The sequence below is a fragment of the Ranitomeya variabilis genome, chromosome 1, assembly GCF_051348905.1.
Source record: "Ranitomeya variabilis isolate aRanVar5 chromosome 1, aRanVar5.hap1, whole genome shotgun sequence".
In the NCBI taxonomy this organism is placed as follows: Eukaryota; Metazoa; Chordata; class Amphibia; order Anura; family Dendrobatidae; genus Ranitomeya; species Ranitomeya variabilis.
In genome coordinates, this window is record NC_135232.1 from 912,252,344 (window position 1) to 912,277,758 (window position 25,415).

General features: G+C 50.4%; 44 pseudogenes; all 44 read right to left on the minus strand.

The window, feature by feature from the left end:
* Nucleotides 1–167: 167 nt before the first annotated feature.
* LOC143794393 (U2 spliceosomal RNA) lies at nucleotides 168–341 on the minus strand (annotated as a pseudogene).
* Nucleotides 342–539: 198 nt separating this feature from the next.
* On the minus strand, nucleotides 540–691 carry LOC143794489 (U2 spliceosomal RNA; annotated as a pseudogene).
* Nucleotides 692–867: 176 nt separating this feature from the next.
* On the minus strand, nucleotides 868–1,041 carry LOC143796569 (U2 spliceosomal RNA; annotated as a pseudogene).
* Nucleotides 1,042–1,217: 176 nt separating this feature from the next.
* Nucleotides 1,218–1,391, minus strand: LOC143796015 (U2 spliceosomal RNA; annotated as a pseudogene).
* Nucleotides 1,392–1,567: 176 nt separating this feature from the next.
* LOC143794535 (U2 spliceosomal RNA) lies at nucleotides 1,568–1,741 on the minus strand (annotated as a pseudogene).
* Nucleotides 1,742–1,917: 176 nt separating this feature from the next.
* On the minus strand, nucleotides 1,918–2,091 carry LOC143796256 (U2 spliceosomal RNA; annotated as a pseudogene).
* A 176-nt stretch (nucleotides 2,092–2,267) lies between these two features.
* Nucleotides 2,268–2,441, minus strand: LOC143794906 (U2 spliceosomal RNA; annotated as a pseudogene).
* A 175-nt stretch (nucleotides 2,442–2,616) lies between these two features.
* Nucleotides 2,617–2,790, minus strand: LOC143794300 (U2 spliceosomal RNA; annotated as a pseudogene).
* A 198-nt stretch (nucleotides 2,791–2,988) lies between these two features.
* Nucleotides 2,989–3,140, minus strand: LOC143796092 (U2 spliceosomal RNA; annotated as a pseudogene).
* Nucleotides 3,141–3,321: 181 nt separating this feature from the next.
* Nucleotides 3,322–3,490, minus strand: LOC143795565 (U2 spliceosomal RNA; annotated as a pseudogene).
* A 176-nt stretch (nucleotides 3,491–3,666) lies between these two features.
* Nucleotides 3,667–3,840, minus strand: LOC143797215 (U2 spliceosomal RNA; annotated as a pseudogene).
* A 176-nt stretch (nucleotides 3,841–4,016) lies between these two features.
* Nucleotides 4,017–4,190, minus strand: LOC143796272 (U2 spliceosomal RNA; annotated as a pseudogene).
* Nucleotides 4,191–4,366: 176 nt separating this feature from the next.
* On the minus strand, nucleotides 4,367–4,540 carry LOC143794149 (U2 spliceosomal RNA; annotated as a pseudogene).
* A 176-nt stretch (nucleotides 4,541–4,716) lies between these two features.
* On the minus strand, nucleotides 4,717–4,890 carry LOC143796347 (U2 spliceosomal RNA; annotated as a pseudogene).
* Nucleotides 4,891–5,066: 176 nt separating this feature from the next.
* Nucleotides 5,067–5,240, minus strand: LOC143794394 (U2 spliceosomal RNA; annotated as a pseudogene).
* Nucleotides 5,241–5,438: 198 nt separating this feature from the next.
* Nucleotides 5,439–5,590, minus strand: LOC143794490 (U2 spliceosomal RNA; annotated as a pseudogene).
* A 176-nt stretch (nucleotides 5,591–5,766) lies between these two features.
* Nucleotides 5,767–5,940, minus strand: LOC143801490 (U2 spliceosomal RNA; annotated as a pseudogene).
* Nucleotides 5,941–6,116: 176 nt separating this feature from the next.
* LOC143796570 (U2 spliceosomal RNA) lies at nucleotides 6,117–6,290 on the minus strand (annotated as a pseudogene).
* A 176-nt stretch (nucleotides 6,291–6,466) lies between these two features.
* On the minus strand, nucleotides 6,467–6,640 carry LOC143801491 (U2 spliceosomal RNA; annotated as a pseudogene).
* Nucleotides 6,641–6,816: 176 nt separating this feature from the next.
* On the minus strand, nucleotides 6,817–6,990 carry LOC143795259 (U2 spliceosomal RNA; annotated as a pseudogene).
* A 176-nt stretch (nucleotides 6,991–7,166) lies between these two features.
* LOC143795260 (U2 spliceosomal RNA) lies at nucleotides 7,167–7,340 on the minus strand (annotated as a pseudogene).
* A 176-nt stretch (nucleotides 7,341–7,516) lies between these two features.
* On the minus strand, nucleotides 7,517–7,690 carry LOC143794150 (U2 spliceosomal RNA; annotated as a pseudogene).
* A 176-nt stretch (nucleotides 7,691–7,866) lies between these two features.
* Nucleotides 7,867–8,040, minus strand: LOC143796756 (U2 spliceosomal RNA; annotated as a pseudogene).
* A 176-nt stretch (nucleotides 8,041–8,216) lies between these two features.
* LOC143796544 (U2 spliceosomal RNA) lies at nucleotides 8,217–8,390 on the minus strand (annotated as a pseudogene).
* Nucleotides 8,391–8,588: 198 nt separating this feature from the next.
* LOC143795607 (U2 spliceosomal RNA) lies at nucleotides 8,589–8,740 on the minus strand (annotated as a pseudogene).
* Nucleotides 8,741–8,916: 176 nt separating this feature from the next.
* Nucleotides 8,917–9,090, minus strand: LOC143801492 (U2 spliceosomal RNA; annotated as a pseudogene).
* Nucleotides 9,091–9,266: 176 nt separating this feature from the next.
* Nucleotides 9,267–9,440, minus strand: LOC143795651 (U2 spliceosomal RNA; annotated as a pseudogene).
* A 176-nt stretch (nucleotides 9,441–9,616) lies between these two features.
* Nucleotides 9,617–9,790, minus strand: LOC143795262 (U2 spliceosomal RNA; annotated as a pseudogene).
* A 175-nt stretch (nucleotides 9,791–9,965) lies between these two features.
* On the minus strand, nucleotides 9,966–10,139 carry LOC143795952 (U2 spliceosomal RNA; annotated as a pseudogene).
* A 176-nt stretch (nucleotides 10,140–10,315) lies between these two features.
* On the minus strand, nucleotides 10,316–10,489 carry LOC143796273 (U2 spliceosomal RNA; annotated as a pseudogene).
* A 176-nt stretch (nucleotides 10,490–10,665) lies between these two features.
* LOC143794151 (U2 spliceosomal RNA) lies at nucleotides 10,666–10,839 on the minus strand (annotated as a pseudogene).
* Nucleotides 10,840–11,015: 176 nt separating this feature from the next.
* LOC143796348 (U2 spliceosomal RNA) lies at nucleotides 11,016–11,189 on the minus strand (annotated as a pseudogene).
* A 176-nt stretch (nucleotides 11,190–11,365) lies between these two features.
* Nucleotides 11,366–11,539, minus strand: LOC143794395 (U2 spliceosomal RNA; annotated as a pseudogene).
* Nucleotides 11,540–11,737: 198 nt separating this feature from the next.
* LOC143794491 (U2 spliceosomal RNA) lies at nucleotides 11,738–11,889 on the minus strand (annotated as a pseudogene).
* A 176-nt stretch (nucleotides 11,890–12,065) lies between these two features.
* On the minus strand, nucleotides 12,066–12,239 carry LOC143796571 (U2 spliceosomal RNA; annotated as a pseudogene).
* Nucleotides 12,240–12,415: 176 nt separating this feature from the next.
* On the minus strand, nucleotides 12,416–12,589 carry LOC143796018 (U2 spliceosomal RNA; annotated as a pseudogene).
* A 176-nt stretch (nucleotides 12,590–12,765) lies between these two features.
* On the minus strand, nucleotides 12,766–12,939 carry LOC143794536 (U2 spliceosomal RNA; annotated as a pseudogene).
* A 176-nt stretch (nucleotides 12,940–13,115) lies between these two features.
* On the minus strand, nucleotides 13,116–13,289 carry LOC143796905 (U2 spliceosomal RNA; annotated as a pseudogene).
* A 176-nt stretch (nucleotides 13,290–13,465) lies between these two features.
* On the minus strand, nucleotides 13,466–13,639 carry LOC143794153 (U2 spliceosomal RNA; annotated as a pseudogene).
* A 198-nt stretch (nucleotides 13,640–13,837) lies between these two features.
* Nucleotides 13,838–13,989, minus strand: LOC143795608 (U2 spliceosomal RNA; annotated as a pseudogene).
* Nucleotides 13,990–14,165: 176 nt separating this feature from the next.
* On the minus strand, nucleotides 14,166–14,339 carry LOC143801493 (U2 spliceosomal RNA; annotated as a pseudogene).
* A 176-nt stretch (nucleotides 14,340–14,515) lies between these two features.
* Nucleotides 14,516–14,689, minus strand: LOC143794852 (U2 spliceosomal RNA; annotated as a pseudogene).
* Nucleotides 14,690–14,865: 176 nt separating this feature from the next.
* LOC143795263 (U2 spliceosomal RNA) lies at nucleotides 14,866–15,039 on the minus strand (annotated as a pseudogene).
* A 176-nt stretch (nucleotides 15,040–15,215) lies between these two features.
* LOC143797384 (U2 spliceosomal RNA) lies at nucleotides 15,216–15,376 on the minus strand (annotated as a pseudogene).
* Between the last annotated feature and the right edge of the window lie 10,039 nt (nucleotides 15,377–25,415).

Consider the following 25,415-nt stretch of genomic DNA (forward strand, 5'->3'; position numbering starts at 1 on the left):
TGGTTTGCCACTTGGGCCGCACCAAGGCCTACAACCGACACCCACTGTGGAGACGTAGCAAAATATTGCCGCAGGGAAGACATTTCCAGAAACTCTGGATGATCTGTCGATGACAGTTCTGCGGTGTGCATGTGTTCAAGCTGTGCGCAACGCGTTTTGAATCTGCATAACCACACCCTCCACCCCCGTGAAGGTTCCGTGCGACAAAGCAAGCTCCATTTCCAGCTCCCTGTTCCAAAAATCCATTTAATATATGGTCCCCAAATAGGGGACGTATCAGCTATTAAACTAATAAGAACAGACACTACGCTTGATCTTGAGCCATTTGGCCGAGAAGAGATGATCAGAAATGGTTTGCCACTTGGGCCGCACCAAGGCCTGCAACCGACACTTACTGTGGAGACGTAGCAAAAGATAGCCGCAGGGAAGACATTTCCAGAAACTCTGGATGCTCTGTCGATGACAGTTCTGCGGTGTGCATGTGTTCAAGCTGTGCGCAACGCGTTTTGAATCTGCATAACCACACCCTCCATCCCCGTGAAGGTTCCATGTGACAGAGCAAGCTCCATTTCCAGCTCCCTGTTCCAAAAATCCATTTAATATATGGTCCCCAAATAGGGGACGTATCAGATATTAAACTAATAAGAACAGACACTACGCTTGATCTTGAGCCATTTGGCCGAGAAGAGATGATCAGAAATGGTTTGCCACTTGGGCCGCACCAAGGCCTACAACCGACACCCACTGTGGAGACGTAGCAAAAGATTGCCGCAGGGAAGACATTTCCAGAAACTCTGGATGCTCTGTCGATGACAGTTCTGCGGTGTGCATGTGTTCAAGCTGTGCGCAACGCATTTTGAATCTGCATAACCACACCCTCCATCCCCGTGAAGGTTCCGTGTGACAAAGCAAGCTCCATTTCCAGCTCCCTGTTCCAAAAATCCATTTAATATATGGTCCCCAAATAGGGGACGTATCAGATATTAAACTAATAAAAACAGACACTACGCTTGATCTTGAGCCATTTGGCCGAGAAGAGATGATCAGAAATGGTTTGCCACTTGGGCCGCACCAAGGCCTACAACCGACACCAACTGTGGAGACGTAGCAAAAGATTGCCGCAGGGAAGACATTTCCAGAAACTCTGGATGCTCTGTCGATGACAGTTCTGCGGTGTGCATGTGTTCAAGCTGTGCGCAACGCGTTTTGAATCTGCATAACCACACCCTCCATCCCCGTGAAGGTTCCGTGTGACAAAGCAAGCTCCATTTCCAGCTCCCTGTTCCAAAAATCCATTTAATGTATGGTCCCCAAATAGGGGACGTATCAGATATTAAACTAATAAGAACAGACACTACGCTTGATCTTGAGCCATTTGGCCGAGAAGAGATGATCAGAAATGGTTTGCCACTTGGGCCGCACCAAGGCCTACAACCGACATCCACTGTGGAGACGTAGCAAAAGATTGCCGCAGGGAAGACATTTCCAGAAACTCTGGATGCTCTGTCGATGACAGTTCTGCGGTGTGCATGTGTTCAAACTGTGCGCAACGCGTTTTGAATCTGCATAACCACACCCTCCATCCCCGTGAAGGTTCCGTGTGACAAAGCAAGCTCCATTTCCAGCTCCCTGTTCCAAAAATCCATTTAATATATTGTCCCCAAATAGGGGACGTATCAGATATTAAACTAATAAGAACAGACACTACGCTTGATCTTGAGCCATTTGGCCAAGAAGAGATGAAGAGAAATGGTTTGCCACTTGGGCCGCACCAAGGCCTACAACCGACACCCACTGTGGAGACGTAGCAAAAGATTGCCGCAGGGAAGACATTTCCAGAAACTCTGGATGATCTGTCAATCATAGTTCTGCGGTGTGCATGTGTTCAAGCTGTGCGCAACGCGTTTTGAATCTGCATAACCACACCCTCCATCCCCGTGAAGGTTCCGTGTGACAAAGCAAGCTCCATTTCCAGCTCCCTGTTCCAAAAGTCCATTTAATATATGGTCCCCAAATAGGGGACGTATCAGATATTAAACTAATAAGAACAGACACTACGCTTGATCTTGAGCCATTTGGCCGAGAAGAGATGATCAGAAATGGTTTGCCACTTGGGCCGCACCAAGGCCTACAACCGACACCAACTGTGGAGACGTAGCAAAAGATTGCCGCAGGGAAGACATTTCCAGAAACTCTGGATGCTCTGTCGATGACAGTTCTGCGGTGTGCATGTGTTCAAGCTGTGCGCAACGCGTTTCGAATCTGCATAACCACACCCTCCATCCCCGTGAAGGTTCCGTGTGACAAAGCAAGCTCCATTTCCAGCTCCCTGTTCCAAAAATCCATTTAATATATGGTCCCCAAATAGGGGACGTATCAGATATTAAACTAATAAGAACAGACACTACGCTTGATCTTGAGCCATTTGGCCGAGAAGAGATGATCAGAAATGGTTTGCCACTTGGGCCACACCAACGCCTACAACCGACATCCACTGTGAGATGTAGCAAAAGATTGCCGCAGGGAAGACATTTCCAGAAACTCTGGATGCTCTATCGATGACAGTTCTGCGGTGTGCATGTGTTCAAGCTGTGCGCAACGCGTTTTGAATCTGCATAACCACACCCTCCATCCCCGTGAAGGTTCCGTGCGACAAAGCAAGCTCCATTTCCAGCTCCCTGTTCCAAAAATCCATTTAATATATGGTCCCCAAATAGGGGATGTATCAGATATTAAACTAATAAGAACAGACACTACACTTGATCTTGAGCCATTTGGCCGAGAAGAGATGATCAGAAATGGTTTGCCACTTGGGCCGCACCAAGGCCTACAACCGACACCCACTGTGGAGACGTAGCAAAAGATTGCTGCAGGGAAGACATTTCCAGAAACTCTGGATGCTCTGTCGATGACAGTTCTGCGGTGTGCATGTGTTCAAGCTGTGCGCAACGCGTTTTGAATCTGCATAACCACACCCTTCATCCCCGTGAAGGTTCCGTGTGACAAAGCAAGCTCCATTTCCAGCTCCCTGTTCCAAAAATCCATTTAATGTATGGTCCCCAAATAGGGGACGTATCAGATATTAAACTAATAAGAACAGACACTACGCTTGATCTTGAGCCATTTGGCCGAGAAGAGATGATCAGAAATGGTTTGCCACTTGGGCCGCACCAAGGCCTACAACCGACATCCACTGTGGAGACGTAGCAAAAGATTGCCGCAGGGAAGACATTTCCAGAAACTCTGGATGCTCTGTCGATGACAGTTCTGCGGTGTGCATGTGTTCAAGCTGTGCGCAACGCGTTTTGAATCTGCATAACCACAACCTCCATCCCCGTGAAGGTTCCGTGTGACAAAGCAAGCTCCATTTCCAGGTCCCAGTTCCAAAAATCCATTTAATATATGGTCCCCAAATAGGGGACGTATCAGATATTAAACTAATAAGAACAGACACTACGCTTGATCTTGAGCCATTTGGCCGAGAAGAGATGATCAGAAATGGTTTGCCACTTGGGCCGCACCAAGGCCTACAACCGACACCCACTGTGGAGACGTAGCAAAAGATTGCCGCAGGAAAGACATTTCCAGAAACTCTGGATGCTCTATCGATTACAGTTCTGCGGTGTGCATGTGTTCAAGCTGTGCACAATGCGTTTTGAATCTGCATAACCACACCCTCCATCCCCGTGAAGGTTCCGTGTGACAAAGCAAGCTCCATTTCCAGCTCCCTGTTCCAAAAATCCATTTAATATATGGTCCCCAAATAGGGGACGTATCAGATATTAAACTAATAAGAACAGACACTATGCTTCATCTTGAGCCATTTGGCCGAGAAGAGATGATCAAAAATGGTTTGCCACTTGGGCCGCACCAAGGCCTACAACCGACACCCACTGTGGAGACGTAGCAAAAGATTGCCGCAGGGAAGACATTTCCAGAAACTCTGGATGATCTGTCAATCATAGTTCTGCGGTGTGCATGTGTTCAAGCTGTGCGCAACGCGTTTTCAATCTGCATAACCACACCCTCCATCCCCGTGAAGGTTCCGTGTGACAAAGCAAGCTCCATTTCCAGCTCCCTGTTCCAAAAATCCATTTAATATATGGTCCCCAAATAGGGGATGTATCAGATATTAAACTAATAAGAACAGACACTACGCTTGATCTTGAGCCATTTGGCCGAGAAGAGATGATCAGAAATGGTTTGCCACTTGGGCCGCACCAAGGCCTACAACCGACACCCACTGTGGAGACGTAGCAAAAGATTGCCGCTGGGAAGACATTTCCAGAAACTCTGGATGATCTGTCGATGACAGTTCTGCGGTGTGCATGTGTTCAAGCTGTGCGCAACGCGTTTTGAATCTGCATAACCACACCCTCCACCCCCGTGAAGGTTCCGTGCGACAAAGCAAGCTCCATTTCCAGCTCCCTGTTCCAAAAATCCATTTAATATATTGTCCCCAAATAGGGGACGTATCAGATATTAAACTAATAAGAACAGACACTACGCTTGATCTTGAGCCATTTGGCCAAGAAGAGATGATCAGAAATGGTTTGCCACTTGGGCCGCACCAAGGCCTACAACCGACACCCACTGTGGAGACGTAGCAAAAGATTGCCGCAGGGAAGACATTTCCAGAAACTCTGGATGATCTGTCAATCATAGTTCTGCGGTGTGCATGTGTTCAAGCTGTGCGCAACGCGTTTTGAATCTGCATAACCACACCCTCCATCCCCGTGAAGGTTCCGTGTGACAAAGCAAGCTCCATTTCCAGCTCCCTGTTCCAAAAATCCATTTAATATATGGTCCCCAAATAGGGGATGTATCAGATATTAAACTAATAAGAACAGACACTACGCTTGATCTTGAGCCATTTGGCCGAGAAGAGATGATCAGAAATGGTTTGCCACTTGGGCCGCACCAAGGCCTACAACCGACACCCACTGTGGAGACGTAGCAAAATATTGCCGCAGGGAAGACATTTCCAGAAACTCTGGATGATCTGTCGATGACAGTTCTGCGGTGTGCATGTGTTCAAGCTGTGCGCAACGCGTTTTGAATCTGCATAACCACACCCTCCACCCCCGTGAAGGTTCCGTGCGACAAAGCAAGCTCCATTTCCAGCTCCCTGTTCCAAAAATCCATTTAATATATGGTCCCCAAATAGGGGACGTATCAGCTATTAAACTAATAAGAACAGACACTACGCTTGATCTTGAGCCATTTGGCCGAGAAGAGATGATCAGAAATGGTTTGCCACTTGGGCCGCACCAAGGCCTGCAACCGACACTTACTGTGGAGATGTAGCAAAAGATAGCCGCAGGGAAGACATTTCCAGAAACTCTGGATGCTCTGTCGATGACAGTTCTGCGGTGTGCATGTGTTCAAGCTGTGCGCAACGCGTTTTGAATCTGCATAACCACACCCTCCATCCCCGTGAAGGTTCCATGTGACAGAGCAAGCTCCATTTCCAGCTCCCTGTTCCAAAAATCCATTTAATATATGGTCCCCAAATAGGGGACGTATCAGATATTAAACTAATAAGAACAGACACTACGCTTGATCTTGAGCCATTTGGCCGAGAAGAGATGATCAGAAATGGTTTGCCACTTGGGCCGCACCAAGGCCTACAACCGACACCCACTGTGGAGACGTAGCAAAAGATTGCCGCAGGGAAGACATTTCCAGAAACTCTGGATGCTCTGTCGATGACAGTTCTGCGGTGTGCATGTGTTCAAGCTGTGCGCAACGCGTTTTGAATCTGCATAACCACACCCTCCATCCCCGTGAAGGTTCCGAGTGACAGAGCAAGCTCCATTTCCAGCTCCCTGTTCCAAAAATCCATTTAATATATGGTCCCCAAATAGGGGACGTATCAGATATTAAACTAATAAGAACAGACACTACGCTTGATCTTGAGCCATTTGGCCGAGAAGAGATGATCAGAAATGGTTTGCCACTTGGGCCGCACCAAGGCCTACAACCGACACCCACTGTGGAGACGTAGCAAAAGATTGCCGCAGGGAAGACATTTCCAGAAACTCTGGATGCTCTGTCGATGACAGTTCTGCGGTGTGCATGTGTTCAAGCTGTGCGCAACGCATTTTGAATCTGCATAACCACACCCTCCATCCCCGTGAAGGTTCCGTGTGACAAAGCAAGCTCCATTTCCAGCTCCCTGTTCCAAAAATCCATTTAATATATGGTCCCCAAATAGGGGACGTATCAGATATTAAACTAATAAAAACAGACACTACGCTTGATCTTGAGCCATTTGGCCGAGAAGAGATGATCAGAAATGGTTTGCCACTTGGGCCGCACCAAGGCCTACAACCGACACCCACTGTGGAGACGTAGCAAAAGATTGCCGCAGGGAAGACATTTCCAGAAACTCTGGATGATCTGTCGATGACAGTTCTGCGGTGTGCATGTGTTCAAGCTGTGCGCAACGCGTTTTGAATCTGCATAACCACACCCTCCATCCCCGTGAAGGTTCCGAGTGACAGAGCAAGCTCCATTTCCAGCTCCCTGTTCCAAAAATCCATTTAATATATGGTCCCCAAATAGGGGACGTATCAGATATTAAACTAATAAGAACAGACACTACGCTTGATCTTGAGCCATTTGGCCGAGAAGAGATGATCAGAAATGGTTTGCCACTTGGGCCGCACCAAGGCCTACAACCGACACCCACTGTGGAGACGTAGCAAAAGATTGCCGCAGGGAAGACATTTCCAGAAACTCTGGATGCTCTGTCGATGACAGTTCTGCGGTGTGCATGTGTTCAAGCTGTGCGCAACGCATTTTGAATCTGCATAACCACACCCTCCATCCCCGTGAAGGTTCCGTGTGACAAAGCAAGCTCCATTTCCAGCTCCCTGTTCCAAAAATCCATTTAATATATGGTCCCCAAATAGGGGACGTATCAGATATTAAACTAATAAGAACAGACACTACGCTTGATCTTGAGCCATTTGGCCGAGAAGAGATGATCAGAAATGGTTTGCCACTTGGGCCGCACCAAGGCCTACAACCGACACCCACTGTGGAGACGTAGCAAAAGATTGCCGCAGGGAAGACATTTCCAGAAACTCTGGATGCTCTGTCGATGACAGTTCTGCGGTGTGCATGTGTTCAAGCTGTGCGCAACGCATTTTGAATCTGCATAACCACACCCTCCATCCCCGTGAAGGTTCCGTGTGACAAAGCAAGCTCCATTTCCAGCTCCCTGTTCCAAAAATCCATTTAATATATGGTCCCCAAATAGGGGACGTATCAGATATTAAACTAATAAGAACAGACACTACGCTTGATCTTGAGCCATTTGGCCGAGAAGAGATGATCAGAAATGGTTTGCCACTTGGGCCGCACCAAGGCCTACAACCGACACCCACTGTGGAGACGTAGCAAAAGATTGCCGCAGGGAAGACATTTCCAGAAACTCTGGATGATCTGTCGATGACAGTTCTGCGGTGTGCATGTGTTCAAGCTGTGCGCAACGCGTTTTGAATCTGCATAACCACACCCTCCACCCCCGTGAAGGTTCCGTGCGACAAAGCAAGCTCCATTTCCAGCTCCCTGTTCCAAAAATCCATTTAATATATTGTCCCCAAATAGGGGACGTATCAGATATTAAACTAATAAGAACAGACACTACGCTTGATCTTGAGCCATTTGGCCAAGAAGAGATGATCAGAAATGGTTTGCCACTTGGGACGCACCAAGGCCTACAACCGACACCCACTGTGGAGACGTAGCAAAAGATTGCCGCAGGGAAGACATTTCCAGAAACTCTGGATGATCTGTCAATCATAGTTCTGCGGTGTGCATGTGTTCAAGCTGTGCGCAACGCGTTTTGAATCTGCATAACCACACCCTCCATCCCCGTGAAGGTTCCGTGTGACAAAGCAAGCTCCATTTCCAGCTCCCTGTTCCAAAAATCCATTTAATATATGGTCCCCAAATAAGGGATGTATCAGATATTAAACTAATAAGAACAGACACTACGCTTGATCTTGAGCCATTTGGCCGAGAAGAGATGATCAGAAATGGTTTGCCACTTGGGCCGCACCAAGGCCTACAACCGACACCCACTGTGGAGACGTAGCAAAAGATTGCCGCAGGGAAGACATTTCCAGAAACTCTGGATGATCTGTCGATGACAGTTCTGCGGTGTGCATGTGTTCAAGCTGTGCGCAACGCGTTTTGAATCTGCATAACCACACCCTCCACCCCCGTGAAGGTTCCGTGCGACAAAGCAAGCTCCATTTCCAGCTCCCTGTTCCAAAAATCCATTTAATATATGGTCCCCAAATAGGGCACGTATCAGCTATTAAACTAATAAGAACAGACACTACGCTTGATCTTGAGCCATTTGGCCGAGAAGAGATGATCAGAAATGGTTTGCCACTTGGGCCGCACCAAGGCCTGCAACCGACACTTACTGTGGAGACGTAGCAAAAGATAGCCGCAGGGAAGACATTTCCAGAAACTCTGGATGCTCTGTCGATGACAGTTCTGCGGTGTGCATGTGTTCAAGCTGTGCGCAACGCGTTTTGAATCTGCATAACCACACCCTCCATCCCCGTGAAGGTTCCATGTGACAGAGCAAGCTCCATTTCCAGCTCCCTGTTCCAAAAATCCATTTAATATATGGTCCCCAAATAGGGGACGTATCAGGTATTAAACTAATAAGAACAGACACTACGCTTGATCTTGAGCCATTTGGCCGAGAAGAGATGATCAGAAATGGTTTGCCACTTGGGCCGCACCAAGGCCTACAACCGACACCCACTGTGGAGACGTAGCAAAAGATTGCCGCAGGGAAGACATTTCCAGAAACTCTGGATGCTCTGTCGATGACAGTTCTGCGGTGTGCATGTGTTCAAGCTGTGCGCAACGCGTTTTGAATCTGCATAACCACACCCTCCATCCCCGTGAAGGTTCCGAGTGACAGAGCAAGCTCCATTTCCAGCTCCCTGTTCCAAAAATCCATTTAATATATGGTCCCCAAATAGGGGACGTATCAGATATTAAACTAATAAGAACAGACACTACGCTTGATCTTGAGCCATTTGGCCGAGAAGAGATGATCAGAAATGGTTTGCCACTTGGGCCGCACCAAGGCCTACAACCGACACCCACTGTGGAGACGTAGCAAAAGATTGCCGCAGGGAAGACATTTCCAGAAACTTTGGATGCTCTGTCGATGACAGTTCTGCGGTGTGCATGTGTTCAAGCTGTGCGCAACGCATTTTGAATCTGCATAACCACACCCTCCATCCCCGTGAAGGTTCCGTGTGACAAAGCAAGCTCCATTTCCAGCTCCCTGTTCCAAAAATCCATTTAATATATGGTCCCCAAATAGGGGACGTATCAGATATTAAACTAATAAGAACAGACACTACGCTTGATCTTGAGCCATTTGGCCAAGAAGAGATGATCAGAAATGGTTTGCCACTTGGGCCGCACCAAGGCCTACAACCGACACCAACTGTGGAGACGTAGCAAAAGATTGCCGCAGGGAAGACATTTCCAGAAACTCTGGATGCTCTGTCGATGACAGTTCTGCGGTGTGCATGTGTTCAAGCTGTGCGCAACGCGTTTTGAATCTGCATAACCACACCCTCCATCCCCGTGAAGGTTCCGTGTGACAAAGCAAGCTCCATTTCCAGCTCCCTGTTCCAAAAATCCATTTAATATATGGTCCCCAAATAGGGGACGTATCAGATATTAAACTAATAAGAACAGACACTACGCTTGATCTTGAGCCATTTGGCCGAGAAGAGATGATCAGAAATGGTTTGCCACTTGGGCCACACCAAGGCCTACAACCGACATCCACTGTGAGACGTAGCAAAAGATTGCCGCAGGGAAGACATTTCCAGAAACTCTGGATGCTCTATCGATGACAGTTCTGCGGTGTGCATGTGTTCAAGCTGTGTGCAACGCGTTTTGAATCTGCATAACCACACCCTCCATCCCCGTGAAGGTTCCGTGCGACAAAGCAAGCTCCATTTCCAGCTCCCTGTTCCAAAAATCCATTTAATATATGGTCCCCAAATAGGGGACGTATCAGCTATTAAACTAATAAGAACAGACACTACGCTTGATCTTGAGCCATTTGGCCGAGAAGACATGATCAGAAATGGTTTGCCACTTGGGCCGCACCAAGGCCTACAACCGACACCCACTGTGGAGACGTAGCAAAAGATTGCCGCAGGGAAGACATTTCCAGAAACTCTGGATGATCTGTCAATCATAGTTCTGCGGTGTGCATGTGTTCAAGCTGTGCGCAACGCGTTTTCAATCTGCATAACCACACCCTCCATCCCCGTGAAGGTTCCGTGTGACAAAGCAAGCTCCATTTCCAGCTCCCTGTTCCAAAAATCCATTTAATATATGGTCCCCAAATAGGGGATGTATCAGATATTAAACTAATAAGAACAGACACTACGCTTGATCTTGAGCCATTTGGCCGAGAAGAGATGATCAGAAATGGTTTGCCACTTGGGCCGCACCAAGGCCTACAACCGACACCCACTGTGGAGACGTAGCAAAAGATTGCCGCTGGGAAGACATTTCCAGAAACTCTGGATGATCTGTCGATGACAGTTCTGCGGTGTGCATGTGTTCAAGCTGTGCGCAACGCGTTTTGAATCTGCATAACCACACCCTCCACCCCCGTGAAGGTTCCGTGCGACAAAGCAAGCTCCATTTCCAGCTCCCTGTTCCAAAAATCCATTTAATATATTGTCCCCAAATAGGGGACGTATCAGATATTAAACTAATAAGAACAGACACTACGCTTGATCTTGAGCCATTTGGCCAAGAAGAGATGATCAGAAATGGTTTGCCACTTGGGCCGCACCAAGGCCTACAACCGACACCCACTGTGGAGACGTAGCAAAAGATTGCCGCAGGGAAGACATTTCCAGAAACTCTGGATGATCTGTCAATCATAGTTCTGCGGTGTGCATGTGTTCAAGCTGTGCGCAACGCGTTTTGAATCTGCATAACCACACCCTCCATCCCCGTGAAGGTTCCGTGTGACAAAGCAAGCTCCATTTCCAGCTCCCTGTTCCAAAAATCCATTTAATATATGGTCCCCAAATAGGGGATGTATCAGATATTAAACTAATAAGAACAGACACTACGCTTGATCTTGAGCCATTTGGCCGAGAAGAGATGATCAGAAATGGTTTGCCACTTGGGCCGCACCAAGGCCTACAACCGACACCCACTGTGGAGACGTAGCAAAATATTGCCGCAGGGAAGACATTTCCAGAAACTCTGGATGATCTGTCGATGACAGTTCTGCGGTGTGCATGTGTTCAAGCTGTGCGCAACGCGTTTTGAATCTGCATAACCACACCCTCCACCCCCGTGAAGGTTCCGTGCGACAAAGCAAGCTCCATTTCCAGCTCCCTGTTCCAAAAATCCATTTAATATATGGTCCCCAAATAGGGGACGTATCAGCTATTAAACTAATAAGAACAGACACTACGCTTGATCTTGAGCCATTTGGCCGAGAAGAGATGATCAGAAATGGTTTGCCACTTGGGCCGCACCAAGGCCTGCAACCGACACTTACTGTGGAGACGTAGCAAAAGATAGCCGCAGGGAAGACATTTCCAGAAACTCTGGATGCTCTGTCGATGACAGTTCTGCGGTGTGCATGTGTTCAAGCTGTGCGCAACGCGTTTTGAATCTGCATAACCACACCCTCCATCCCCGTGAAGGTTCCATGTGACAGAGCAAGCTCCATTTCCAGCTCCCTGTTCCAAAAATCCATTTAATATATGGTCCCCAAATAGGGGACGTATCAGATATTAAACTAATAAGAACAGACACTACGCTTGATCTTGAGCCATTTGGCCGAGAAGAGATGATCAGAAATGGTTTGCCACTTGGGCCGCACCAAGGCCTACAACCGACACCCACTGTGGAGACGTAGCAAAAGATTGCCGCAGGGAAGACATTTCCAGAAACTCTGGATGCTCTGTCGATGACAGTTCTGCGGTGTGCATGTGTTCAAGCTGTGCGCAACGCATTTTGAATCTGCATAACCACACCCTCCATCCCCGTGAAGGTTCCGTGTGACAAAGCAAGCTCCATTTCCAGCTCCCTGTTCCAAAAATCCATTTAATATATGGTCCCCAAATAGGGGACGTATCAGATATTAAACTAATAAAAACAGACACTACGCTTGATCTTGAGCCATTTGGCCGAGAAGAGATGATCAGAAATGGTTTGCCACTTGGGCCGCACCAAGGCCTACAACCGACACCAACTGTGGAGACGTAGCAAAAGATTGCCGCAGGGAAGACATTTCCAGAAACTCTGGATGCTCTGTCGATGACAGTTCTGCGGTGTGCATGTGTTCAAGCTGTGCGCAACGCGTTTTGAATCTGCATAACCACACCCTCCATCCCCGTGAAGGTTCCGTGTGACAAAGCAAGCTCCATTTCCAGCTCCCTGTTCCAAAAATCCATTTAATGTATGGTCCCCAAATAGGGGACGTATCAGATATTAAACTAATAAGAACAGACACTACGCTTGATCTTGAGCCATTTGGCCGAGAAGAGATGATCAGAAATGGTTTGCCACTTGGGCCGCACCAAGGCCTACAACCGACATCCACTGTGGAGACGTAGCAAAAGATTGCCGCAGGGAAGACATTTCCAGAAACTCTGGATGCTCTGTCGATGACAGTTCTGCGGTGTGCATGTGTTCAAACTGTGCGCAACGCGTTTTGAATCTGCATAACCACACCCTCCATCCCCGTGAAGGTTCCGTGTGACAAAGCAAGCTCCATTTCCAGCTCCCTGTTCCAAAAATCCATTTAATATATTGTCCCCAAATAGGGGACGTATCAGATATTAAACTAATAAGAACAGACACTACGCTTGATCTTGAGCCATTTGGCCAAGAAGAGATGAAGAGAAATGGTTTGCCACTTGGGCCGCACCAAGGCCTACAACCGACACCCACTGTGGAGACGTAGCAAAAGATTGCCGCAGGGAAGACATTTCCAGAAACTCTGGATGATCTGTCAATCATAGTTCTGCGGTGTGCATGTGTTCAAGCTGTGCGCAACGCGTTTTGAATCTGCATAACCACACCCTCCATCCCCGTGAAGGTTCCGTGTGACAAAGCAAGCTCCATTTCCAGCTCCCTGTTCCAAAAGTCCATTTAATATATGGTCCCCAAATAGGGGATGTATCAGATATTAAACTAATAAGAACAGACACTACGCTTGATCTTGAGCCATTTGGCCGAGAAGAGATGATCAGAAATGGTTTGCCACTTGGGCCGCACCAAGGCCTACAACCGACACCCACTGTGGAGACGTAGCAAAAGATTGCCGCAGGGAAGACATTTCCAGAAACTCTGGATGATCTGTCGATGACAGTTCTGCGGTGTGCATGTGTTCAAGCTGTGCGCAACGCGTTTTGAATCTGCATAACCACACCCTCCACCCCCGTGAAGGTTCCGTGCGACAAAGCAAGCTCCATTTCCAGCTCCCTGTTCCAAAAATCCATTTAATATATTGTCCCCAAATAGGGGACGTATCAGATATTAAACTAATAAGAACAGACACTACGCTTGATCTTGAGCCATTTGGCCAAGAAGAGATGATCAGAAATGGTTTGCCACTTGGGCCGCACCAAGGCCTACAACCGACACCCACTGTGGAGACGTAGCAAAAGATTGCCGCAGGGAAGACATTTCCAGAAACTCTGGATGATCTGTCAATCATAGTTCTGCGGTGTGCATGTGTTCAAGCTGTGCGCAACGCGTTTTGAATCTGCATAACCACACCCTCCATCCCCGTGAAGGTTCCATGTGACAGAGCAAGCTCCATTTCCAGCTCCCTGTTCCAAAAATCCATTTAATATATGGTCCCCAAATAGGGGACGTATCAGGTATTAAACTAATAAGAACAGACACTACGCTTGATCTTGAGCCATTTGGCCGAGAAGAGATGATCAGAAATGGTTTGCCACTTGGGCCGCACCAAGGCCTACAACCGACACCCACTGTGGAGACGTAGCAAAAGATTGCCGCAGGGAAGACATTTCCAGAAACTCTGGATGCTCTGTCGATGACAGTTCTGCGGTGTGCATGTGTTCAAGCTGTGCGCAACGCGTTTTGAATCTGCATAACCACACCCTCCATCCCCGTGAAGGTTCCGAGTGACAGAGCAAGCTCCATTTCCAGCTCCCTGTTCCAAAAATCCATTTAATATATGGTCCCCAAATAGGGGACGTATCAGATATTAAACTAATAAGAACAGACACTACGCTTGATCTTGAGCCATTTGGCCGAGAAGAGATGATCAGAAATGGTTTGCCACTTGGGCCGCACCAAGGCCTACAACCGACACCCACTGTGGAGACGTAGCAAAAGATTGCCGCAGGGAAGACATTTCCAGAAACTCTGGATGCTCTGTCGATGACAGTTCTGCGGTGTGCATGTGTTCAAGCTGTGCGCAACGCATTTTGAATCTGCATAACCACACCCTCCATCCCTGTGAAGGTTCCGTGTGACAAAGCAAGCTCCATTTCCAGCTCCCTGTTCCAAAAATCCATTTAATATATGGTCCCCAAATAGGGGACGTATCAGATATTAAACTAATAAGAACAGACACTACGCTTGATCTTGAGCCATTTGGCCGAGAAGAGATGATCAGAAATGGTTTGCCACTTGGGCCGCACCAAGGCCTACAACCGACACCCACTGTGGAGACGTAGCAAAAGATTGCCGCAGGGAAGACATTTCCAGAAACTCTGGATGCTCTGTCGATGACAGTTCTGCGGTGTGCATGTGTTCAAGCTGTGCGCAACGCATTTTGAATCTGCATAACCACACCCTCCATCCCCGTGAAGGTTCCGTGTGACAAAGCAAGCTCCATTTCCAGCTCCCTGTTCCAAAAATCCATTTAATATATGGTCCCCAAATAGGGGACGTATCAGATATTAAACTAATAAGAACAGACACTACGCTTGATCTTGAGCCATTTGGCCGAGAAGAGATGATCAGAAATGGTTTGCCACTTGGGCCGCACCAAGGCCTACAACCGACACCCACTGTGGAGACGTAGCAAAAGATTGCCGCAGGGAAGACATTTCCAGAAACTCTGGATGATCTGTCAATGACAGTTCTGCGGTGTGCATGTGTTCAAGCTGTGCGCAACGCGTTTTGAATCTGCATAACCACACCCTCCACCCCCGTGAAGGTTCCGTGCGACAAAGCAAGCTCCATTTCCAGCTCCCTGTTCCAAAAATCCATTTAATATATTGTCCCCAAATAGGGGACGTATCAGATATTAAACTAATAAGAACAGACACTACGCTTGATCTTGAGTAGTGTTGAGCATTCCGATACCGCAAGTATCGGGTATCGGCCGATACTAGCGGTATCGGAATTCCGATACCGGGATTCCGATACTTGGCGCGTATCGGATACCGGAATCGGAAGTTCCATGATTCAAAATTCAGAAATTCAGCCAATGAGAAAGATTCCAAGTGTGGGCACATCCTGTTTAGCATGGAGGGCATGAAAGTACTGGCAAGGCTGTGATTGGCTGCTGAAATGATGTCATGATGCAGTTTAAAAGTCGCTGGCGCCATTTTGCGATCACTCTGCTGTGAATTCAGTTAGTGACAGGACGCTGTTTGCTGACTGAGGGACAGTTTAGAGATAGCGATTTGCTTCTTTGTGCTTTCCAAAGGCTAATTTAGCAACCGCTGTGTTCACCTACTATTCACCTTGCTTTTGCCTTGTAGCGCTGTTTTCACAGCGATCTGCAAGGTCTCTCTGTGTGTGTGTGTGTGAGTGCAGCCCACTCTCTAGTCTGAGTGCAGCCACATAGGCCATCCATAGCTGGTTGTATTCAGTTCAGGGAGGGTGGTTCATTGCCTCATACTGTCCTTTTTTTTTTTTTTTTTTGAAGTAGTGCAGGCTGCTGCACATTTTTTCAAATAATTCCTATTAGTGTCTTTCCACCCGTCTCCATCTAATTTGTGGAAAAACACTACATAGGATAAAGTAGAGGAGGGTTTTTGGGCCTTGCAGCGCCGTTTACGGCTGTCTGCACGGTCTCCGTGTGACTGCAGCTCGCCCTGTAGTCTGTGAGCAGCCGTAGCTTGGTTGTCTCCAGCTCAGGGTTGTTCACTGCGTCATACCGCCAAATCAATTTTAATTTTTTTTCAAGTACTGTAGTCTGCTGTTAATTAATTTAAAAAAATCCTATTAGTGTCTTTCCACCCGTCTCCAGCTAATTTGTGGAAAAACACTACATAGGATAAAGTAGAGGAGGGTTTTTGGGCCTTGCAGCGCCGTTTACGGCTGTCTGCACGGTCTCCGTGTGACTGCAGCTCGCCCTGTAGTCTGTGAGCAGCTATAGCCTGGTTGTCTGCAGCTCAGGGTTGTTCACTGCGTCATACCGCCAAATCAATTTTAATTTTTTTTCAAGTACTGTAGTCTGCTGCTAATTAATTTAAAAAAATCCTATTAGTGTCTTTCCACCCGTCTCCAGCTAATTTGTGGAAAAACACTACATAGGATAAAGTAGAGGAGGGTTTTTGGGCCTTGCAGCGCCGTTTACGGCTGTCTGCACGGTCTCCGTGTGACTGCAGCTCGCCCTGTAGTCTGTGAGCAGCCGTAGCTTGGTTGTCTCCAGCTCAGGGTTGTTAACTGCGTCATACCGCCAAATCAATTTTAATTTTTTTTCAAGTACTGTAGTCTGCTGCTAATTAATTTAAAAAAATCCTATTAGTGTCTTTCCACCCGTCTCCAGCTAATTTGTGGAAAAACACTACATAGGATAAAGTAGAGGAGGGTTTTTGGGCCTTACAGCGCCGTTAACGTCTGTCTGCACGGTCTCCGTGTGACTGCAGCTCTATCCGTTGTCAGTTCAGCCCCCAAAAAAGAAATAAATAATAAAGTTCACCAAACACACCAGTTACACCACTTTACATTTGTGTAGGCCACATTAACTCATATTAAAGTCTAGTCCACACTTTAGCTAATTAGTGTTTCTTATACCTGTTAGGAGGAGTTTTTCAGGAATAAGCACACAAAGCCGTTAGTACTTTTCTGCTTTTCTTTATCAGTCAACCACGATGAAGAAGGCAGTGAGTAAGGCACGTGGGCGTGGGCGCGGAGCAGGGAGGGGACGTGGGGATTCTGTGCCCGCTGCGGGCACCGGTGACTCATCAGCACCCACTTTCACGAGGGAACAGTCGTTCATGCGCAGCTTTGTCGCCGAGCGCCGTACACCGCTGCTGCGTGAAGACCAAATTGAAGCCGTTGTGGGATGGATGGCAGCTAATGCATCAACTTCCATTAGTGCCACATCCTCTCAGACACAGAGCACTGGAGAGCAGCCATCTGTCTCTTCACCACCTGCCAAATTGCCCAGGCAGACAGAGAGCCCAGGACAGGAGCCGTCTCTACTTCTGTTCTCTGAATCTCTTGGCTTGGAAACAGGGGGCCAGCCAAGCAGCATTGGAGAAATGGAAGAAGAGGCAGGGTGCAGTGATGCCCAACAGCTTTTTCTCTCTGAGTCTGAAGAGGCGGGTGGGCCAGTGGCTCCGTTCACCACATCGCAGGCCGCATCAGCTGATGATGACACTCAGGTGCCACTTACTGGTGCGTGCTCTGCTGCTGAGACTACCCGGGAGGAGCAGTTGGGGGCAGAGGGTAGTGTGGATGACGAGGTCCTTGACCCATCTTGGCGTCAGGGACAGGAAGGTGGTGGGAGCAGCTCTGAGGAAGAGATTCCCCGTACGGTCCAAAGAGGGAGAGGGAGGGGGAAGACTGCGGATCCTGCAGCCTCCGCTTTGGCACCCGTAAGGAGCATGTCTCTTCCAAAAGTCAAAAGGGGGGCTCCCAAGACTTGCAGTGCCTGGTCCTTTTTTGACACAGTTGCAGATGACATTTGCTATGTCAGATGCAAGGTGTGTCATCAAAAAATCAAAAGAGGTCAAAAAGTCGCCAACCTCAATACCTCCAACATGTGGAAACATGTGCGCAACAGGCACCCGGCGGAGTTAGACAAACACACTGAAGAGCTAGGCCAACCAACAGCGGCAGCTACCACCTCTTCAGCTCGTGTTGCCTCTTCCTCTAGCTCACACGCAGCTGGTTCGGCTTCCTCCCAGGATCGCCGTGGAAGAACCTCTGGCCCTGTTGTCCAGAGACCCGCTGTAATTCCACCCGCAGCACCACTTTCCCAGTCAACCACACACTCCCAGCCCAGTCTACAGCCATCGGTAGTACAGGCATGGGAGAAAAGGCGGCCTTTCTCGTCAAACCACCCACGAGCACAGGCTCTGACTGCAGGCATTGCCAAACTTCTGTCACTGGAAATGCTGTCATTCAGGCTGGTGGAGACTGACAGCTTCCGTGACTTGATGTCATTGGCAGTCCCACAGTACAGTGTGCCCAGCCGCTTTTACTTCAGCAGGCAAGCCGTCCCTGCCCTGCACAAGCATGTGGAGGGACACATAAAACACGCGCTACTGAACGCCGTCAGTAGCAAGGTCCACCTCACCACCGATGCGTGGACCAGTCAACATGGACAGGGGCGATACCTTTCCCTCACTGCCCATTGGGTTAATGTAGTTGAGCCGGGTACAGACCGTGCGAGTGGCGCAGGACGTGTCCTGCCCACTCCAAGGATTGCAGGAATCCATTCTGTACGCATTGACTCCTCCTCTTACACCAGTTCCTCAGAATCATCGCTGCAGGAGCCGTCACAGTCCACCTCCACATGGACCCGTGATGAACGTGTACCTGTTACGACCGACATGAGCACAGCCGTGGCCAAACGTCAACAGGCCGTCTTGAAATTAATTTTTTTGGGGAATCGTAGCCACACAGCGCAGGAGCTCTGGAATGCCATCAAGCAGGAGAGCGATGTGTGGTTTGAGCCAGCGAATCTCCAGCCAGGCATGGTAGTGTGTGATAATGGCCGAAATCTGGTGGCAGCCCTGGGCCTCGGCAACCTCACTCACATCCCATGTCTGGCACATGTGCTCAATTTGGTCGTGCAGAGTTTTTTGAGGGACTATCCGGATCTTGATGCACTGCTGCACAAGGTCCGCCTAGAGTGTGCTCACTTGCGGCGTTCCAGCACGGCAAAAGCGCGCATTGCGGCTCTGCAGCGCCGACACCGCCTGCCGGAACATCGCATCATATGTGACCTACCTACCAGGTGGAATTCCACGTTACATATGTTGGAGCGGTTGTGTGAGCAGCAGCAAGCTGTAATGGAGTACCAGCTGTATCAGGCGCACAAAAGTCGCAGTCAGCGCCGTACAGACTTCACAACCACAGAGTGGGCCACTATGAAGGATGTCTGCCAGGTTTTGCGTCCCTTCGATTATTCCACGCGGATGGCGAGTGCAGATGATGCACTAGTCAGCATGACTGTCCCCCTTATCTGCCTGCTTGAAAAATCACTGCAAGCGCTAAGGGATGATGTTGTGGAAGAGGTGGAGGATGAGGATTCACCACTTCCATCATCTTCTGGACAGTCAGCGCCACGTGGTTCCTCACAAACGCGTAGGCAGGGGACAGTTTGTGAGGAGGATGAGGAGGAGTCAATGGAGGAGGAAGACATCCGTCCAGAGGAGGGAGTTACACAATTGTCCAGTACTCAGTGTGTACAGCGAGGGTGGGGTGATGACGAGCGGGCAGAGATCACGCCTCCAGCTGGGGACAGCGTTTCTTGGGCAGTTGGCAGTCTGCAGCACATGGTGGATTACATGCTGCAGTGCCTGAGAAACGACCGCCGCATCGACCACATTCTCAACATGTCTGATTACTGGGTGTTCACCCTCCTCGATCCTCGCTACCGGGACAACGTAGAAAGCCTCATCACACCGTTGAACCGGGAGCGAAAAATGCGGGAGTACCAAGACACACTGGTCAGTTCCATCATCTTCTCCATTCCAACTGAGAGAAGTGCTGCTAGTGCATTCCAAAGCAGCTCAGTGCGTCCAGGCAGTGGTGGAGGCTCTGCACAAAGAGGGAGCAGAAGCAGTGCCTCTGCCCAAGGCAAGACCAGTATGGCCCAACTGTGGCACAGTTTTGTGTGCCCCCCACAAAAGTCTACACCATCACAGACGGCTCCAGTCAGCAGGAGGCAACGGTTCCGTCAGATGGTGACAGACTACATGTCTTGCCCTCTTGCTGTACTCCCAGACGGCTCTTCCCCTTTCAAGTTTTGGGTCTCAAAGCTGGATACATGGCCAGAGCTAAGCCAGTATGCATTGGAGGTGCTGTCTTGCCCTGCGGCCAGTGTATTATCGGAACGTGTCTTTAGTGCTGCAGGTGGTGTACTAACTGACCGTCGCATGCGACTATCCTCCGATAACGTTGACCGGCTTACTTTCCTGAAAATGAACAAGGCCTGGATCTCGCAGGAATTTGCCACTCCTCCTCCTGATTAAATAATTAGGTCACTGTATACGTTATCCAGGTCTCCTGTTGTGTTCATCTTTCAACCACCTGAACTTACATTCCTGGGCTCCAACAACGCCAGTTGAGGCTCAGAAGTGCCATCTGCACAGTCAAAACATACGACCCAGTGTTATTGGGTTTCAGTAACGTCAGCTGATCCCCAGCTGTGTAGCCGGCAATGTGTCCTGCGACCGCCACGCTGACACAACTGAAATGTAAGGGAACCTGTCCCCCCCCCCCCCCAAGGCGTTTGTTACTGAAAGAGCCACCTTGTGCAGCAGTAATGCTGCACAAGGAAAAGGTAGCTATTTTCATTATGCTCCTTGCACACGCAGAACTTAACACTTATAAAATGTGTCCACTGATACCGTAAAACCGTCCCGGAGGTGGGACTTTCCTTCGTAATATGACGCAGCACAGCTGTCATTCCTACCCCCTCGGCGCCGTGCCCCGGCTCCTCATCGTTGTTTGATTCCGTCCCGGAGCCTGCGCTGTTATGTTATCCCTTGGCCAGGCACACTTAGCGCTGCCCATCTTCTGACATCATTTGGTGTCAGGCTGGCTGCGCCTGTGCGGCCGCGCTGTCCGAGAGCCCGCCTCGCAGTGTGGTCTAATGTAATCCCACCGCGGGCCTGGGATCAGTGGCCATGCGCAGTGCATATCCTCGCCTCTCGCTCCACTCCCTACGGCTTCTTCAGACTGTGCGGTGCCAGCTGATCCGTAATAGCATGCCACGGCCGTGGCAGCGCACAGTCTGAAAAAGCCGTAGGGAGGGGAGCGAGAGGCGAGGATATGCACTGCGCATGGCCACTGATCCCAGGCCCGCGGTGGGATTACATTAGACCACACTGCGAGGCGGGCTCTCGGACAGCGCGGCCGCACAAGCGCAGCCAGCCTGACACCAAATGATGTCAGAAGATGGGCAGCGCTAAGTGTGCCTGGCCAAGGGATAACCTAACAGCGCAGGCTCCGGGACGGAATCAAACAACGATGAGGAGCCGGGGCACGGCGCCGAGGGGGTAGGAATGACAGCTGTGCTGCGTCATATTACGAAGGAAAGTCCCACCTCCGGGACAGTTTCACGGTTTCAGGGGACACATTTTATAAGTGTTTAGTTCTGTGCTTGCAAGGAGCATAATTAAAAGAGCCACCTTTTCCTTTTGCATCTTTTGAGCTGCACAAGCTGGCTCTTTCAGCTACAAATGCCTTGGGGGGGGGGTTAAAGGTTCCCTTTCTCCAATCAGGCTTCGGCCTACATTGTGTTCCTCTGCTTCTACTGCTGTCCCTGGGCTCCAACACCGCTAGTTGTTGCCTGGTAGTGCTGTACGCACAGTCAACAGTCGCTCCTCTGTTATTGGGGTTCAGTAACGTCAGCTGTTCCCCTGCTGTGTGTGTGGCAATCCCTCCAACCTCCTCCAACCTCATCCAAACTCCTCCTCCTCCACCTGTCCCTGGGCTCCAACACCGCTAGTTGCCGTCCAGAAGTGCTGTACGCACAGTCAACAGTCGCTCCTCTGTTATTGGGGTTCAGTAACGTCAGCTGTTCCCCTGCTGTGTGTGTGGCAATCCCTCCTACCTCCTCCAACCTCCTCCTACCTCCTCCTCCTCCACCTGTCCCTGGGCTCCAACACCGCCAGTTGCCGTCCAGAAGTGCTGTACGCACAGTCAACAGTCCCTCCTCTGTTATTGGGGTTCAGTAACGTCAGCTGTTCCCCTGCTGTGTGTGTGGCAATCCCTCCTACCTCCTCCAACCTCCTCCTACCTCCTCCTCCACCTGTCCCTGGGCTCCAACACCGCCAGTTGCCGTCCAGAAGTGCTGTACGCACAGTCAACAGTCCCTCCTCTGTTATTGGGGTTCAGTAACGTCAGCTGTTCCCCTGCTGTGTGTGTGGCAATCCCTCCTACCTCCTCCTTCCTCCTCCACCTGTCCCTGGGCTCCAACACCGCCAGTTGCCGTCCAGAAGTGCTGTACGCACAGTCAACAGTCCCTCCTCTGTTATTGGGGTTCAGTAACGTCAGCTGTTCCCCTGCTGTGTGTGTGGCAATCCCTCCTACCTCCTCCAACCTCCTCCAACCTCCTCCTCCTCCACCTGTCCCTGGGCTCCAACACCGCTAGTTGCCGTCCAGAAGTGCTGTACGCACAGTCAACAGTCGCTCCTCTGTTATTGGGGTTCAGTAACGTCAGCTGTTCCCCTGCTGTGTGTGTGGCAATCCCTCCTACCTCCTCCAACCTCCTCCTACCTCCTCCTCCTCCACCTGTCCCTGGGCTCCAACACCGCCAGTTGCCGTCCAGAAGTGCTGTACGCACAGTCAACAGTCCCTCCTCTGTTATTGGGGTTCAGTAACGTCAGCTGTTCCCCTGCTGTGTGTGTGGCAATCCCTCCTACCTCCTCCTACCTCCTCCTCCTCCACCTGTCCCTGGGCTCCAACACCGCCAGTTGCCGTCCAGAAGTGCTGTACGCACAGTCAACAGTCGCTCCTCTGTTATTGGGGTTCAGTAACGTCAGCTGTTCCCCTGCTGTGTGTGTGGCAATCCCTCCTACCTCCTCCAACCTCCTCCTACCTCCTCCTCCTCCACCTGTCCCTGGGCTCCAACACCGCCAGTTGCCGTCCAGAAGTGCTGTACGCACAGTCAACAGTCCCTCCTCTGTTATTGGGGTTCAGTAACGTCAGCTGTTCCCCTGCTGTGTGTGTGGCAATCCCTCCTACCTCCTCCTACCTCCTCCACCTGTCCCTGGGCTCCAACACCGCCAGTTGCCGTCCAGAAGTGCTGTACGCACAGTCAACAGTCCCTCCTCTGTTATTGGGGTTCAGTAACGTCAGCTGTTCCCCTGCTGTGTGTGTGGCAATCCCTCCAACCTCCTCCAACCTCATCCAAACTCCTCCTCCTCCACCTGTCCCTGGGCTCCAACACCGCTAGTTGCCGTCCAGAAGTGCTGTACGCACAGTCAACAGTCGCTCCTCTGTTATTGGGGTTCAGTAACGTCAGCTGTTCCCCTGCTGTGTGTGTGGCAATCCCTCCTACCTCCTCCAACCTCCTCCTACCTCCTCCTCCTCCACCTGTCCCTGGGCTCCAACACCGCCAGTTGCCGTCCAGAAGTGCTGTACGCACAGTCAACAGTCCCTCCTCTGTTATTGGGGTTCAGTAACGTCAGCTGTTCCCCTGCTGTGTGTGTGGCAATCCCTCCTACCTCCTCCTACCTCCTCCACCTGTCCCTGGGCTCCAACACCGCCAGTTGCCGTCCAGAAGTGCTGTACGCACAGTCAACAGTCCCTCCTCTGTTATTGGGGTTCAGTAACGTCAGCTGTTCCCCTGCTGTGTGTGTGGCAATCCCTCCAACCTCCTCCAACCTCATCCAAACTCCTCCTCCTCCACCTGTCCCTGGGCTCCAACACCGCTAGTTGCCGTCCAGAAGTGCTGTACGCACAGTCAACAGTCGCTCCTCTGTTATTGGGGTTCAGTAACGTCAGCTGTTCCCCTGCTGTGTGTGTGGCAATCCCTCCTACCTCCTCCAACCTCCTCCTACCTCCTCCTCCTCCACCTGTCCCTGGGCTCCAACACCGCCAGTTGCCGTCCAGAAGTGCTGTACGCACAGTCAACAGTCCCTCCTCTGTTATTGGGGTTCAGTAACGTCAGCTGTTCCCCTGCTGTGTGTGTGGCAATCCCTCCTACCTCCTCCTACCTCCTCCTCCTCCACCTGTCCCTGGGCTCCAACACCGCCAGTTGCCGTCCAGAAGTGCTGTACGCACAGTCAACAGTCCCTCCTCTGTTATTGGGGTTCAGTAACGTCAGCTGTTCCCCTGCTGTGTGTGTGGCAATCCCTCCTACCTCCTCCAACCTCCTCCAACCTCCTCCTCCTCCACCTGTCCCTGGGCTCCAACACCGCTAGTTGCCGTCCAGAAGTGCTGTACGCACAGAGCCAAACACCTCGCCAATGTGTTAGTGGGGTTCAGCACCGCCAGCTGTTCCCCTGCTGTGTATACGGCAACGTGTACTGCGACCGCCACGCAGACACAACAAGTTAAATGTAAGGGAACCTGACCCCCCCCCCCCCCAGGCGTTTGTTACTGAAGGAGCCACCTTGTGCAGCAGTAATAATGCAAAGGGAAAAAGTGCCTCTTTTCGTGATGCTCCTTGCACATGCTGAACCTAACACTTATGAAATGTGTCCCCACACAGCGTTAAACCGTCCGGTAGGTGGAACTTTCCTTTGTCGTGTGACGCAGCACAGCCATCATTTTTACCCCCTTGGCGCCGTGCGCCCACTCCTCAGCGTTGTTTGAATCTGTCCCGGAGCCTGCGCTGTTAGGTTAGCCCTTGGCCATGCACACATGTTGCGCTGCCCGTCTTCTGACCTCATTTGGTGTCAGGCTGGCTGCGCCTGTGCGGGTGCGCTGGTCGAGATCCCGCCTCGCAGTGTCGTCTAATGTAATCCCACCGCGGGCCTGTGATCCGTGCCCGTGCGCAGTGCATATCCTCTCCTCTCACTCCCCTCCCTACGGCTTCTTCAGACTGTGCGATGTCAGCTGGTCCCTAATAGCATGCCACGGCCGTGACAACGCACAGTCTGAAAAAGCCGTAGGGAGGGGAGTGAGAGGACAGGATATGCACTGCGCACGGGCACGGATCACAGGCCCGCGGTGGGATTACATTAGACGACACTGCGAGGCGGGATCTCGGCCAGCGCACCCGCACAGGCGCAGCCAGCCTGACACCAAATGAGGTCAGAAGACGGGCAGCGCAACATGTGTGCATGGCCAAGGGCTAACCTAACAGCGCAGGCTCCGGGACAGATTCAAACAACGCTGAGGAGTGGGCGCACGGCGCCAAGGGGGTAAAAATGATGGCTGTGCTGCGTCACACGACAAAGGAAAGTTCCACCTACCGGACGGTTTAACGCTGTGAGGAGACACATTTCATAAATGTTTGGTTCCGCATG